Source organism: Drosophila sulfurigaster, chromosome X, assembly GCF_023558435.1.
Source record: "Drosophila sulfurigaster albostrigata strain 15112-1811.04 chromosome X, ASM2355843v2, whole genome shotgun sequence".
Classification (NCBI taxonomy): Eukaryota; Metazoa; Arthropoda; class Insecta; order Diptera; family Drosophilidae; genus Drosophila; species Drosophila sulfurigaster.
The window spans coordinates 29,509,444-29,525,640 of NC_084885.1; the positions used below are offsets into that span (position 1 = coordinate 29,509,444).

Below are 16,197 nucleotides of genomic sequence, written 5' to 3' on the forward strand. Positions count from 1 at the left end.
ACACTCGACTCGAGTAGCTTTCCTACTTGTTATTTATTGCAGAAGCATTAAACAAGCGTTCAGTTGATATTTTAAAGCTACAACTTTTCACACAACATCTTAAACAAATAACCAAAGTCACGAAAAATATGTGAGAAGAGAATTGAAATTGAAATCAAACGAAATCAAATGATAAAATACTTTTGGTATGTTAAATGCAAATTCGTGCATGATGATTTCCACATTTCGAGTCAAAGAGTAAAAATGCGAAATAATTTGTAGATGAATTTGTAAATACATTTTACTTTTATTCTAATTGCAGATGGCCGACAAACTTTTTGAGATGCATTGCATAAAATTGCATAAAGTATTGCATCGATTTAAACGCACATACATACATACATGCGCTCACATTACGTATACGTCGATTGCGTATACGTGCAAAAGTAATCATAGTTTATTGATATACCGAGTGTGAACGAGCTGCCGCCGCTGCTGCTGCTGCTGCAGCTGCTGCTATAATTAAAACGGAACCCTGAGGAAATGCAGATTTAACGCCCAAACGCTCTGACACTTTGGCATTGACATATTTCCAAAGGCGCACAAAAACCTCTTGAAATTTGCATGCGAAAAATATGCGACAACTTCTCGATACGCCTTGAGAGAGAAAGATGCCTTCTCCACTCTCTCTCCCTCTCCTTTCTCATGTTTACTTTGCTTTGGGTGAAGTCAGAGGCAGAGAGAGAGAGAGAGAGAGTGTCATCATCTTTCTGATTATTATGATTGTTGTTTTTGTTGTCTGGTCGCACAAATCGCCTTCATATGTGCAAATGAAAAGCCAAGCACAAATTTACTTATCTACACTGTACGAAATCAGTTAGCACTCTCTTGGCAAATATCTTGTTGATTTAATTGGAATATTTCACAACAAAAAATATTGCATTTTTACTACTTGAAAATGGTAAATATTCAATTTACTTTTTATTTTTAAATAACTACAAGATTTAGCTAAAAGTATTATTTGAATTTAATTAATGAATTGCCATAAAGTACAAATTTTTAAATTGTAAAATAAACATTAAATAAGCTGAGCATATTTTACTAGAAACATTTGCAAACAAAAAATGCCAGAAATGTGAATGTGAAACTTAATGAATGTCGTTGCGTTTGTTTTGTGAAGGATTTCAAGTATTTAGCATCGATTTCTTATGCGCAGTGTATGCAGAGTGTTGAGGAGAGGTGTGTGTGTGTGTGTGTTTGTTGTGCATGCCTGGCAAACGCCATGATAAATTAGTCGGATAGCCGTTTTGCCTGCGTGTTTTGCTTATGTTTCTCTTTTTCAGTTTTTGGTGTGTGGGTCTCCTGCTGTCCCTACTGAGTGTCGCCTCCCCCGTCAAACCAAACACACACTCAGAGACACCCTCACGATTTTTTTGAGCACCCCTCCTTTTGGTGTCTTTTGGTTTCGCTGTGCGCAGCTCGTTTGCTGCACGCTTTGGTTGATGTGCGAGCGTCGCATTTTAAACGCCAACAGCCAACAGCTGACAGTGTACAACACACACACACACTGGCACACACTGACACACACACACACACACACGCCCGCTGTGTGTATGATAAATTAACATAAGATTAGCGATCAGCAGCCGCAGCAGCAGCAAAAAAAAAAGCGGAAAAAAACGAGAGCGAGCAAAAGAAAACAAAAATTAGCTCAGCGTAAAACAAAAACGAACGAGAGCGAAAGAGATAGAGGGAGAGGGAGAGAAGTGGAGAGGCAAGAGCTCTCAGGGGGAGTTAGAGACAAACATAAATGAATAATGTGCACTAAGCGTAAAACCCACATGAGAATTGAAATTAAAAGGACAATAGATAAAACACACGCACAGGCAAGGTCCAAACAGACAGCGATATGGAGAGGCGCACAGGGAGGGAGAGAGAGAATGAGAATGAGAGCGAGACGCCGCACAGGACACACGACAGTGGAGAGTAGAAGGAAGGGAGGGAGGGAGGGAGGGGGAGCAGGCATTTGTGTCCTCGCATATCCTGCAAAGGCGCCTTTTGTGCGTTTAGTTCAAATCGTAAATAAATAAAAATAACAACAGTCACTAAAAGCAAGCGACGAGCGACAGAGATGGCATTAAAAATACACAACGAATACGTTCAACTCTCCATCTGTCTGTCTGTCCGTCTGTCTGTCCGTCCGTCTCTTGCTCGGTCTGTGCTGGGCAATTACTTAAGTTTCAATGCTTAAATATTTGATGAATTCATTGCATAGATTTGATTTAACAGCATTTCTTATGTGCAACACTGCAAAAGACATGCGTGAGATACCCTGTAATTATAGGGAACGTCTAAAGAGGTGATAATAGCAATAATAATATAAATACAAAAAAATATAGTAGTATTAATGCTAATGCTAATGATAATGATAATGATAATGATAATGATAATGATAATGATAATGATAATGATAATGATAATGACAATGACAATGACAATGATAATGATAATAATAAATAATGATAATAATAACAATGAAAATAATAATAATAATAATAATAATAATAATAATAATAATAATAATAATAATAATAATAATAATACATACATACATAATACATACATACATACATACACATACATAATAATAATACACACACACACACATAATACACACACACACATACAATAATAATAATAATACATACATACATACATACATAATACAATAATAATAATACATACATATACACATACATAATAATAATAATAATAATAATAATAATAATAATAATAATAATAATAATAATAATAATCATAATAATAATAATAATAATAATGAAAAGATTAATAAAAAGTAATAAATATATATATTTAGCTACACTTTTAGTACTATTTTCTTTTCTATCTATACATATCTCATAAGGTAGTTCCTTTAGTTAAGTATTTGAAGCATTCGCCAAAAAATTAAAAGTAATTAAGTAATAAGTGCACTTTTTTCGACTATTTCCCTTTAGTTGAACTTTGCTGTCAGAAAAATGAATGAAATGAATAAAAGTTTTTGTGCGCTACTTTAAACTTTTGCTAATCACTTTGAATGACAAATGTTACTCGAACTTCCAAGTGCCAATTACTAGAGACAGACCTACAATTTTCCCTTCCCCTTTCCCTTCGCCTCAGTTAACCAACACAGTTTATCCCTTGAATTTTCTCACATTTATCCAATAAACAAGAAGGCAAACAACAATAATCTGTAGCTGTCTCTATGGCAGCTCTTGGACTTGGCTGAAATGATTTGCTAATTTGTTAATGGCTGCTCAATGTTTAATGGCCAACGGAGAGCACAAGAGAAACTGAAGAGAACGAGAGAGAGAGAGAGAGAGAGAGAGAGAGAAAATAGAGCGATAGAAAGAGAGGAAAAGAAACATAGTTAAAAGCTTCCTCAATTGTCAGTTTGGCATATTCGAATATTTCGCATTTGGAGGGGAGCAAAAAGTTTTCGACTTCTTTCTCCCCCAAACATGGTAAAAGCAAAAGCAAACGTAAACGTATTCGAGTTGCGTTAAGTTGAGAAATTATTGTTTCTGCGAAAATTGATTAAATTGTTTGCTTTAATTATGCGCAAATACTTTTCGTATCGCAGTGCAGCAACAGCAGCAGCAGCAGCTGATAAGGCAATAAAAACGGATGATAAACTGCAAATGCCAGATTAAATAAATCGCACAAGTTCAAGTCGCAAAATAATACCCTATTAATTATGCAATTATCATGAAATTTTCAGAATATTACGAGAACACATTTATCTTTGATTGGGGTAAATATTAGCCTTCATGCTTTCAAAATGTTTACACCGAAGAACTTTAAGAAATTGCAGAGGGTTACAAGTCAATGCTTATCTTTTGAAATCGCATAAATAAGTTGCCTTTCAAGACTGCTATAACAATTGCTTGTTTATTGGACATAAACAGTTACATTGAGTGTTTTCTAAAGCTCAATTCGAGTCGAGTATTTATCCAGCTATAATCATATCTACAGCTATATCTATATCAATATCTGTTGCTGCTGCAGCTGCAGCTTCGAGTGTTTTCTGTCGCATTTTGCGACATTAAAATAAATACAAACATCAAGCGAACCGAGAATCGAGAACAGAGCAATAAACTGTATATTTACCTTTTGCAAAGTAAAATGCAAGCGCTTATCAAAGTGCAGGCAAAGCGTGATATAGATAGGGAGAGAGAATGAGAATGAGAATGCGGTAAACAGAGCAAATGATTTTGCAAAAGTGTCTGCGGCTGGTTGAGCAAACAGAACTAGGCGAAGCCGATATCTGAACCTAAAAACCGAACCGAACCGAACCACATTGAACCTCAAAAAGGGGAACAAGCTAGTCATAATCAAAGAGAGACGACAAGATACTCTTGACAAGTCGAGCAAAGAAAACAACACAGACAACACAAACAGGTAAAAAGCGAGCGCGCAATTGAAGAAGCAATTGAAAGAGGTAAAGAGGAGATTGGGAGACACTGTGTAAGAGGAGATTGGCAGACACTGTGCAAGAGTTGGGTTGGAAGCTCACATAAATGCCAACTATTTTATACAGAACGCTTCACACAATCAATGCTGATGCTGATGATAATGACAATGATGATGACAGCGAAGAAGAAAAATGCCAATGGAATTGGCTCCGACTCGAGTTCGACATTCAGTTCTGCTTCGCACTCAAATGGAGAGAAAGAGAGAGAGAAAGAGAAATGGGAACGAGAATGAGCATCCAAAATGGGCTCCGTCGAAAATGGGCAATGGGAATGGTTAACGGGAACACAGCAATGGCAACAGCAACAGCAAAATCATCGGCAACGCACAGTGCGATGCAGTCGAGCATATTGCAATTGACGCCACAGTGGTGCAAAAGCTATTGTTTTAATGCAATTTACAATTTCGTTTAAACTATATGAGTTTACTTTCACTATTCAAATGCGTCACACAAAAAGTTGCGAGAATGTGCATACAAAATGACTAATTAATTAATATATAGTTCATAAATCATGTGACTGGTTTCACACGTTATCAATCTATCATGACTAACTAATCGAATTAATGACTGACTCATGGCATTTATAAATATAAATTGCATTAGTTCGAACATTGAAAGCTTTGTTAGCAAAAAATGTCAAATATTATTATAGATTAATAAATTCAAGAACAAATCAATTGCATTATTCCAAATATTACAAAAGTTTGCCACTCTTAAGAGATCACAAAATTGTTTTTAATAAGCAGTTTATCTTCAAAACAAAGAGTTACCAAAAAAAAAAACAAAATAGCAAATCTTGCGAAGCGTGTAGAAAACTTCAAATTTGTTCCCAAAACCGTGCAGTATTATTCTTAAAATATACTAAATTAATATACCATAAAAAATACAAACATACCAATTTTTTATATTTGGTATTTAAGTATACTTATACATTATTTAAATATGTCAAATTAGTATACTACAAAAATACTAAGAATATACCAAACGACATATGATATATATTTGATATATCGATACACTTTTGCATTATTCTTAAAATATGTCCAATTTATTTAACTAAATGAATATACTGAACATTATTTTTGGTATATCGATAAAGTAATACATTCCAAATATACCATAAGGTAAAAAATGTACCAGATTGTCAGCCAAAGCAGGTACTAAACTCGTATTTCAATAAATTAAGAAGAAATTTATTTCTAGAAAAAATAAATCTTAAAAAGAAGCCTAGCAAAATAAATAAAGCTATATGCAAGCAGCAAAGTTGCTTAGCTAATCGACAAGTTTTGTTTAACAAATCTTTTTTTTTTTTTAATTTCTGTGCAGTTTTCTATGCAATTACACCACTGTGCAGCGGCGCAATTATTGAACCGCTGTCTGTAGTCGTCTTCATCATCATCATCATCATCATCGATATCGACAACATCTTGTGCTGCTTCTTCTTAGCTGTTTGTTGTCATCAGGTTTGTTGTTGTTGTTCCTGTTGTTGTTGTTGTTGTTGTTTCAGTGTTGCCACGAAACATTTTCATTGCGATTGTCATTTAAAGAAGCAAACGTTGCCGCTTCTGCTGCATTCACGTTACCGACGAGGTGAGATGAGGGCGAGAAGTCGCTGCTTATCAGACAGCAAATACAGCACACACACACACACACACACACACACACACACACACACACACACACACACACACACACACACACACACACACACACACACACACACACGCACACACACACACACACACACACACACACACAGTTCGCTATTTGGGGTTACCGTTATCTTATTACTTATTGATTTTGTGTTATCAGCGACAACGTCGCGACGTCGTCGTCGTCGTCAAGCTTCAAAAGCCAAAAAAAAAATAAAGTATAAAAATGGAAAAAAGAAAATAAACTAAAGAATTGAAAAAAAAAAATAAACAGAAAAAAAATTATGCGCCAGCAAAGTGAAAAGCAAATTGAAAAGAAGATGCCGACGACCCTAAACTGTCCCCACACTCTGCCTTCGCTGCCTCTGCCACGCCTCCAACGCTCTCACACACTACCTTCCTCTCCCCACTCCCCTCTCGGCACGCTTCCCCTTCTTGGCATTTGCCATTCCAACGGCCGCGCCTCATTACACTTGAAGATACCTCGACACTTTGTGATAAGGGCTGCGGGCAATGGAGTTGGGGGTGAAGAGGAAGAAGCAGGAGAGGGGAAAATTGTTGCTGCGATTGTTGCTTTCTCAGCGTTTACTTCTTGTCTCCCCCTTTCCCCTTCTCCCGCATATAAGCACTGTTTTTTTTGCTTTTATGCGTAAAATTGATGCGCGCGTGTTGCTAGCGAAAGAGCGAGTTGCATGCCGCAGAAGAAGAAGAAGCAGAAGAAGAAGAAGAACCGCAAAGTAAGAGACAGCAACAAGAGGCACACAGACTGCTGCGATGCCTGTGGCAATGGCTTTGTCTTGTGCCCAGAGAGATGGATACAGCTAAACCTAAAGCTGATGCTGAAGCTGAAGCACCGAAAGACAGCAAGACAAGCAGCTAAAAATAAAACAAAAGTATCGTAAAAATAGACTAAACAAATACTAGAAAAGTGCTACCACGTACACACACAATGCTAAACTACCAGATACCCTGTAAAGTGAGTATGAAAACCGGTTATGCTTCATTTGTGAAAATACACAAATTTAGTAGCTAAAAAGCATGAATTGAAATAAAGTGAATATGCAAATGCATTTGGTATTTAATGATAATTTTAATATTATATTCAAATGATTATTCAAATTTAACAAAATTAGGTTTTACAAACATTTTCTTCAAGCTACTCCAAAATAAGGAGCATTTTTCTTGGACAAAACAATAGATGCATTTAAGCATTTTAATTTTTTATAAAAAAATCCATTTTTTCATTAAATTTTTTGGTTTGTGTTAATATGTGATTCATAAGAAATGAAATAAAATAATTTCACTTATGAATACTGCCTCCTTTGTTAGTAATAACTTCATCTACCCGGTCCATCATAGAATGATATAAGTAATCTCTGTAGTTCAAAGAAAACTCACTCCAAGCTCATTTAAAGCTTCAGTTATTGTTTCCTTATCTTTCGATTTAGCTAGCCCCAAACATTTTCAATTACGTTAAGATCTGGAAAATATGGTATCTGACATTTCACAATTAAACTTTAACTCTTATCTTCAAAAAAGTATTAATACTTTTGTTCGATACTCTAGAAGAACACTTCAACACTCATATAAAATATTAATGAAACTAAAAAAATTAGTGAAATAAAGAAAATTCTTTTGCAATATTACTCCAATGAAATATTAATACTTGCATTCAATACTTTACAAAAAGAACTCTCAAATAAAATATAAAAAAAAACTGTTACCATAGTTCATCATTAACCCTTTACTGCTAGTTGCATTGAACACTCCCTATTCGATCATCTGATATTTCACATTTATCTCTTAAAATTTAATAATACCTTTGTTCAATACTCAGCAAAAATACTACAAAATAAATAAAAAATAAAATAAAATCGAATTCTCTTCTACTATTTCATCATTAACCCTTTACTGCCTAAACTCTTAGCTCTTAAAATTTAATAATACCTTTGTTCAATACTCAGCAAAAATACTACAAAATAAATAAAAAATAAAATAAAATCGAATTCTCTTCTACTATTTCATCATTAACCCTTTATTGCCTAAACTCTTAGCTCTTAAAATTTAATAATACCTTTGTTCAATACTCAGCAAAAATACTTCAACTCATATAAACTAATATATAATACAAAATAAATAAAAAATAGAATTCTCTTCTACTATTTGATCATTAACCCTTTACTGCCAGCTGCATTGAACACTCCCCATTCGATCATCTGATGAGTGCAGAGTATTGAAAGTGAACCAAACAAGATACAGTTGTGAGTTGCGATTTGGAGTGAGTTGTAGGACTATAACTACTTCATTGATTTGTGGCAAGTCCAATCTGGCTCCAGGTGTAATAAGATACGCTATCTGCTGTCACGATGTCTGCTTTTTGCTTTCTGCTGTTTGCTGTTTGAAAGGCATCTCCATGAAGTGAGTTCTTCGTTATTTTTACACTCATTTGATTTGGTTTTCTGTGAAATTTATGGCATTGATTTCAACAAGACCACGCGGCGAGCGATAAGATTAACAATTGAAATTTATTTAAAGCAAGTAACGAGCAGACAACAACAACAAAAAAAAGAGGAAAAAAACAGCGATGAACACATAAATAAAAAGTCAAGCTCATAAATGTTTTGTAATAAATGCGTGAGTACATACATATTTATGAAAACATTTGACATATGGATTTTACACAGCGACAACAACAACAACAACAAAAAATAACCAAAAACAATGCGAAAGAAATGTGCAAATGGGAAATGGAAAAACGAGAAACGAGAAACGCAAGCAAGGATCACATGAAAATGCAATTTAAATATTTTGCTTGCCAAACTCGGACGCAATTTGAGTTTATTGATTGATTTTGCACATATTTCAACTCGCCTTTCTCCTCCCCCTAACGCCTGAAAAAAGTCCTTTTTTTTCTCGTCTCCTTTTTGTGCGAAATTTTCATTCGATTTCATGGAAATTGTTTACTTTTTAAATCAGCGACACACTTTCCATTTTCATGCTAAATAATGAATTGACAAATTCAAACAAATTTCAACAATCAAACACACACACACACAACAAAAATAAGGAATACAACAACAACAAAAAAGAAAAGAGAAGGAAAATTCAGTTCGTTAATCAGCTTGAAAATCGACGGAAATTATCATTATTGAAGCGAACGGGCAACTTGACAAATTCTTTCGACTTGAAAATCATTTTGGGGGCAACATTTCGCGTAAACAATGAAAATTCGTATAGCTTATTATGCAAAAGTAACATTACGGAAGAAACACAAAAAAAAAAAAAAAAACAATTGAGGGGAAAACACTTTAGATTCAACTCAGTTAACTGGAAAGTTGAGGCACTTCATTTTCGTTTTCCTAAATAATTTGCTAATCGCATTGAAACTCAGTATTGAAGTTAGTCAAAAGCAATTTAAATAGAAATCTTACAGATGTCAAAATAATAGAAATACTTTAAAATAGAATAGAAGTATTCTTTGAAAATATTCTAAAACAATTTTAAATTACAAATTTAGATTACTCTTCTAAAATAATCTAAAACAATTTCAATAAAATATAAGAATATATTTTACAATTTTTCGAGAGATTTTTTACTACGACATTCTAAAACAATTTTACTAAAAGCAGTTTTCCTCCTTATTATTATAAAATATTTTAAAACAAGTTTGCAATTTTCCTTCAGATTATTCTCCTAAAATGTTGTAAGAAAATTTGACTAGAAAATATAAGAATACATTTTAGAATCTTTTTGGAGATTATTTTTCCATAGAAAGAAGAGTTATATAGGAATTGTTATTTTTATAAAAAACAACTTTGATAAGAATATAATAATAATATTATATATTTCAGATTTTCTCTTTCGATTATTTTTCATTAATTTCACTTAAAATTCAAGAATCAAATTTTAAAACGTTGTAAGAAAATTTGACTAGAAAATATAAGAATACATTTTAGAATCTTTTTGGAGATTATTTTTCCATAGAAAGAAGAGTTATATAGGAATTGTTATTTTTATAAAAAACAACTTTGATAAGAATATAATAATAATATTATATATTTCAGATTTTCTCTTCCGATTATTTTTCTAATATATTCTTGAACAATTTCACTTAAAATTCAAGAATCAAATTTTAAAACGTTGTAAAACAAATGTACTAGAAAATATAAGAATACTTTTTAGAATCTTTTTAGAGATAATTTTTCCATAACATTGTCAAACAATTTAAGAAAGCAGAGAAATATTATAATTATTCATTTTATATAATATATTTCAGAGTTTCTCTTCCGATTATTCACCTAAAATATTCTAGAACAATTTCACTTAAAATTCAAGAATCAATTTTTAAGTTTTTCAAAAGAGAATTCTTCCGAAATAATTTAAATTAATTGGGTTCACAATATAATAATGCATTTTGTAAGTTTCTGTTGAGGTTATTCTTCTAAAATATTGTAAAAACAATTTCTGCAATGCAATTGAAATAAACTTTAGAAAGCCCTTTCATTGGAGACTTTTAATAGTATATAAATTGCAGATCTGAGAAACCTTTGTTCGGCAAAGAATGCACTTAAAATGCTGGCCAATTATCTTGTTTAGAGTGGCATTCTTCGCCAGAGAGAAAGAGAGAGAGAGAGAGAAAGGGAGAGAGAAAGCGATGTGAATCGTGACAAGAGAGAACGAACTTCAGCTTCATCGAGATAATGCTTCATATTTACTTTTGGATAGAGTACAATCAACTTGACATTATAATTGTGCTCCGAGACCAGAGTCGGAGATATTTTTCTTGGGTGGGTGTTGTTGCTTCTTCTTCTTCTTCTTCTTCTTTGCTTTGGGGCCACAAAAGAAATGATTAAATGTGCGTGTAAGTGTGTGTGTGTGTGTGTGTGGAAATATCTGCGTTTTGTGTCTGCAAATTTGCACAAAGCGACAAAAAGGCTGCGCGATGGGGAATAGTTTATGCCAGAGATGAAGCTGAGGGTTGAATATTCTCTCTCGCTGTCGCTGGCCATGCATACTTATAGATATGCAGCTGCAGATGCAGATACAGATACAGATACAGATACAACTAAAAAAGATACATATATGAGTTGCACTTGTGGCAGGCAAAAATGTGCGGCAGTTTTTCAAGTTCGTTCTCCTTCGCTTGACTGCCACTTGACATAACGGTCTCTCTCTTTCCCCCCTCTCTCTCTATCTCCCTCTCTTCCCCCTCTGTCTGCTACTGTCTGCAGTTTTGGCACTTGATTTATGACCAGCAACAGCAGCAGCAAAAGCATTTTGCCGGACCCCCAGACATTGCAACAAGTGCAGCAGCGAGTTCCTCTCTTTTTCCACTTTTCAACGACGAAGAAGCAAAATGCAAATAAAGAAAAAAGGAAAAGGAAAAACCTACGCGATCAAAGTCACATTTTGAATTCAAACATTTTCTTTTGGTCTTCATTTCCCCAATTTCCCTAAGCATCTTCATTTCTCTTCATCAATACACACAATAGTGTGTAGAGACTTATCAACCTTTTAGTGTGCAACATATGTTTTGTGACAGCTTCTCAGGTTCGCTTCTTTAACAAAATGCCATTTAAGTTGACACTGACAAATGTTCCAAGGGATTCCAACGGGCATTAGAACCTCATTTAAATGTCTGCTCCGAAACGGAAAACTACCAAAGACAGTTCTTACAGCTAACTAAAGACAAAAGCTTAGCAACTTACAGTCAACTATGTTCTTAAAATACTACTTTCTTCATTAAATACTAAGTCTGCTTTTGGTATATTTTGTGGTATTTGTTTACTCAACTAAACCATTTGAAACAATTTATGGATATTTTTAAAGACATTTAGAATTCTTGTAATTAAATATCAACTCACTTTCAAATATGTTCTTAAAAAACTACTTTGTTCATTAAATACTAAGTCTGCTTATGGTATATTTTGTGGTATTTGTTTACTCAACTAAACCATTTGAAACAATTTATGGATATTTTTGAAAACATTTCAAATTCTTGTAATTAAATATCAACTCACTTTGAAATATGTTCTTAAAATACTAATTTGTTCATTAAATACTAAGTCTGCTTTTGGTATATTTTTTGTTTTTGATTGCTCAACTAAAAGATTTGAAACAATTTATGGATATTTTTAAAGACATTTAAAATTCTTGTAATTAAATATCAACTCACTGTCAAATATGTTCATTAAATACAAAATTATAAGTCTGCTTTGGTATTTTATTGGTATTTGTATGCTAGGCGAAAAAATTGGAAATAGTTTAAGATTATTTAAAAAAAAACATTTTTGTAGTTTAGTTTTGAAGCACAATAACGACTCTTAAATAGTCGATTAAATATTATACATATATAAATATATACCGTTTTTTAGTATTCCATCGACCGACACGTGAAAATATACCATTACACATTTAATATACTAAATATAGTATATGGGGTTTTATTTCTGTAACAACCTTAAGTATTTCTTTGCAAAGTTGAAAAAGCTGTGGGAAAATTTCTCCCAAGTTATCAAAGTATTTTGAGTAATATATATTTAATACACATTATATATTGAAGCTGCTTTCTTATAGTTAGTCTATGTTTTGTAAGCTATTCTTAGCGTCCTTCCACTTGAAAAACTATCTCTAAATTTTTAAGTATTTTGGTTAATAAACGAAATATTATATAATACTTAATTCTTTCCAAAAAAATCTTATGTGCTTTCAAATAATACAAGATTATCAAATATGTGCATTATATGGTATATTAAAGCTGTTTCGTTAGCTTTTTTAGTATTCTTCAATTAAAAACTTCGAATACTTTCATAGACAATCTTTAATTAATTTTTTCTTATTAAATAAAATACAATTATTTAATTATTTCGTTAACATCTTAAGTGCTTTTCAGCTCTTTCTTTCAACATCATTTAACTTATTATATTTCAATTCTATTAAACATTTCGCAATACCTTTCTCTATCTCTCTAGAGAGATATATATATATCTGTCTCTCTCTCTCTCTCTCTCTCTCTCTCTCTCTCTGTTGCTCTCTCTCAATCTATCTGCGTATTTCTCTCCTCCTTCAACTTCCTTCTCTGTCCCCAATTCCTGCCTAGACATCGTAACTCTTGCTTGACTTCTTCGCTACCTTTTTCTCCCAGTTTTCTCACTCTCTCTCTCGGTCTCTCTGTTTATCTATTGCCATCTCATTTTCGGGAGCTCCATCAGCTGTCATTCCCTTGTCGGAGGGAGAGCTTTGCCAGCAAATGGTCTCCAATATTATTGGTTAGCCGCCAACTTGCAACAAATGCTCGACTTGTGCGGTTCTTGTTGTGGCTTCTTCCACTCATAACGACTTCCACATGACGTGTAAGTGTGTATTGTAGTTGTATTTGTATTTGTATTTGTATTTGTACTGTGGGTGCTTCTCTGCCTCCTTGTTGATAGAGAGAGAGAGAGAGGGGGGGAATGAGGAAGTAGGAAGTAGGGAGGAGTGAATTCTAAACCTTATAATCATGACAGCCAAGCACGCCAAGGCAAAAGCGATCCCAAGGAGTTGCCCAGCTGCTTGACTGCGTTTTCCTTTCCTTTCCATTCCTTTCCTGTTTCCCTACCGTTAGGAGTTGTACTTGCCAGAGTTGTCGTTGTTGTTGTTGTTGTTAGAGTTAGAGTTACAGTTGTTGTGTGTTCGTGTCTGAAGTTTGTTATTATATTAAAATAATATAATGATTATTGCTTAGATGCCATTCCCATTCCCATTTCCATTCCCATTGTGTAGTTGTAGTTGCCTTGTACATAGTTGCCAAATATTCCGGTGCTCACTACCTTCTCTTCTTCTTATTCAACTTCTTCTTCTTCTTCTACTTCTTCATATGTGTGTGTATAAATCATTTGAATTCCGCTTCGTTTTCCACTCGCTATCGAAGACATTTCGTGTGACGCCATATTTGTCAAATGACGTTTAAATTTATGAGTAAATGATATACGAGTAACAGGCACACACACACTTACACACACACACACACACACACACACGCGCTCTTGAAGTGTCTTTTTGAAGTCGCATTCGCATTGAATGCGACTTTGTCAGCACTTTGCTTCTTTCCTGACGCGTTCGCTCCTTTGCACCCAAAACTCAAGTTCAATAGCCGCACACAACACTTACACACACACACACACACACAGACACACACACACACACACACACACACACACACACACACACACACACACACACTCATACCCTTATAGACTCTCACATATACACTTCTGACACTTCAGACGGGGCATTTTTTCGCGTTATTTGATATCCGAAACGTTCAACATATGTGGGCCATTTGCTCCCTCTCCCTCTCTCTCTCTTCCCTGTCTCCTTCTCTTCTATTGTTACACTTGTTTCTTCTTCTTAACGCCCCAAAGAATTTGATTCTTATTACCATTGATGATCACATTTTTAACTCTAAAAAAATTATATATTATATATATTTATACACTCAAGTTTTGGTTATTGAAGAATATGATTCTGTTTCTCCTCAAATAACTTCAACTCAATTTTGGTTATCGAAGAATTTAATTATTTTCTTGATTAATCATTGATAATCGCATTTTTCTACAACTCAAATTTTGGTTAACGAAGTTCGATATCATTTCATTAAGAATTTGATTCTTTTCTCTATTGATGATCACATTTTTCTACTACAACTTTAACTCTAAAAATATGAGATATATATATTTTTGGTTATCGAAGAACTTAATTCATTTCTCTCATTTTTCTACAACTCTAAAAAACTCTATATACACATATACCCTCAAATTTTGGTTAACGAAGTTCGATATCATTTCATTAAGAATTTGATTCTTTTTACCATTGATGATCACATTTTTCTACTACAACTTTAACTCTAAAAATATGATATATATATTTTTGGTTATTGAAGAACTTAATTCTTTTCTCTCATTTTTCTACAACTCTAAAAAACTCTATATACCCTCAAATTGTGGTTATCGAAGTTCGATATCATTTTCATGGCATTCAGCATTTTCCATTCTCCACTTTGGTTTTCATAAATCAATTAAACGAGTGCCCTTTTGACAGGTACTTGAAATTTATTGTGTTTGGTTGGATTTTTATTGGTTCCGTTTTTCCGTAACTCAATATTTGTCGAGTCTTATCGAGTTACGCGAGTTGGATAAACTGATTTCCAAAATGGAAAAAAAAAGAACTTCAACCAATAACAATTTGTGTTTCAACAAATGGTTTTCTTATCGAGCTGTGTATATACAGCTGGGATTAGAAAAATTGAAACGTTTTAATCCCCAAAGAGTTCCCCTAATTGAAATGATGTTTAAAAACAGTTTATAGTATGACTCACCTTATTGTTAAGAATTTGCATGGCAAATGGCTGCGATCCATGGATATTCCCTCGAAGGATTCACAATTTGAAACACTGCAAAGATCAGAAAGAGAGAAAAAGAGAAGATATGAAGAGAGCGTATCTTATTTTTGGTTTGAGTTGCAAGCTGCGGTTCGAGTTGCGTGTTGCGTTCAAGTTTGAGTTTGAGTTGGAGTTTGATTGATCGCCGAAATGCGAGCGACAGAGAGAGAGAGAGAGAGAGAGCGAGCGAGCGCAAGTAACAGACGAAGAGATGCACAAAAGAAGGAGTAAACAAAACAGAATGCGGGACTGAGAGCAAGAGCGAGACAGAGCAAATAAAAATTCAGGTACGGGGGAAACGTGTGTGAGACAAAGCAGAAGAAAAAGTAACTGGCGCGTAGGCGCAGCAGAAGAACAATAAACAATAAAAATAACAACAACAACAGCGAGTGTAAGAAAAATGTTGAGCGATGAATCAAAAGCATAACAACAACAATGATAATAAACTACAACTGAAATTGAAATGATGAAAAAACAAAAAAAAAATTATTTAAGCATCGCGTTAATTTAGACACAACAACAAAGACGGAGATGAATTAAAAGGAGAAGCAAAATGTCAATCAAGACGTCGATTCCGATTTATGATTCAATATTTATATGTATGATAAATTCGA

General features: G+C 33.7%; 1 protein-coding gene across 2 annotated transcripts in view; it reads right to left on the minus strand.

Annotated features, from left to right (window-relative positions):
- LOC133847353 (uncharacterized) overlaps nucleotides 1-15,595 on the minus strand; it is a 225,834-nt gene extending 210,239 nt beyond the window's left edge. For both annotated transcript variants that reach the window (XM_062282331.1, XM_062282329.1), the window contains exon 1: nucleotides 15,521-15,595. The gene's annotated coding sequence lies outside the window, so the exon portion shown is untranslated. The remainder of the gene's footprint in view (nucleotides 1-15,520) is intronic.
- Nucleotides 15,596-16,197: the final 602 nt, after the last annotated feature.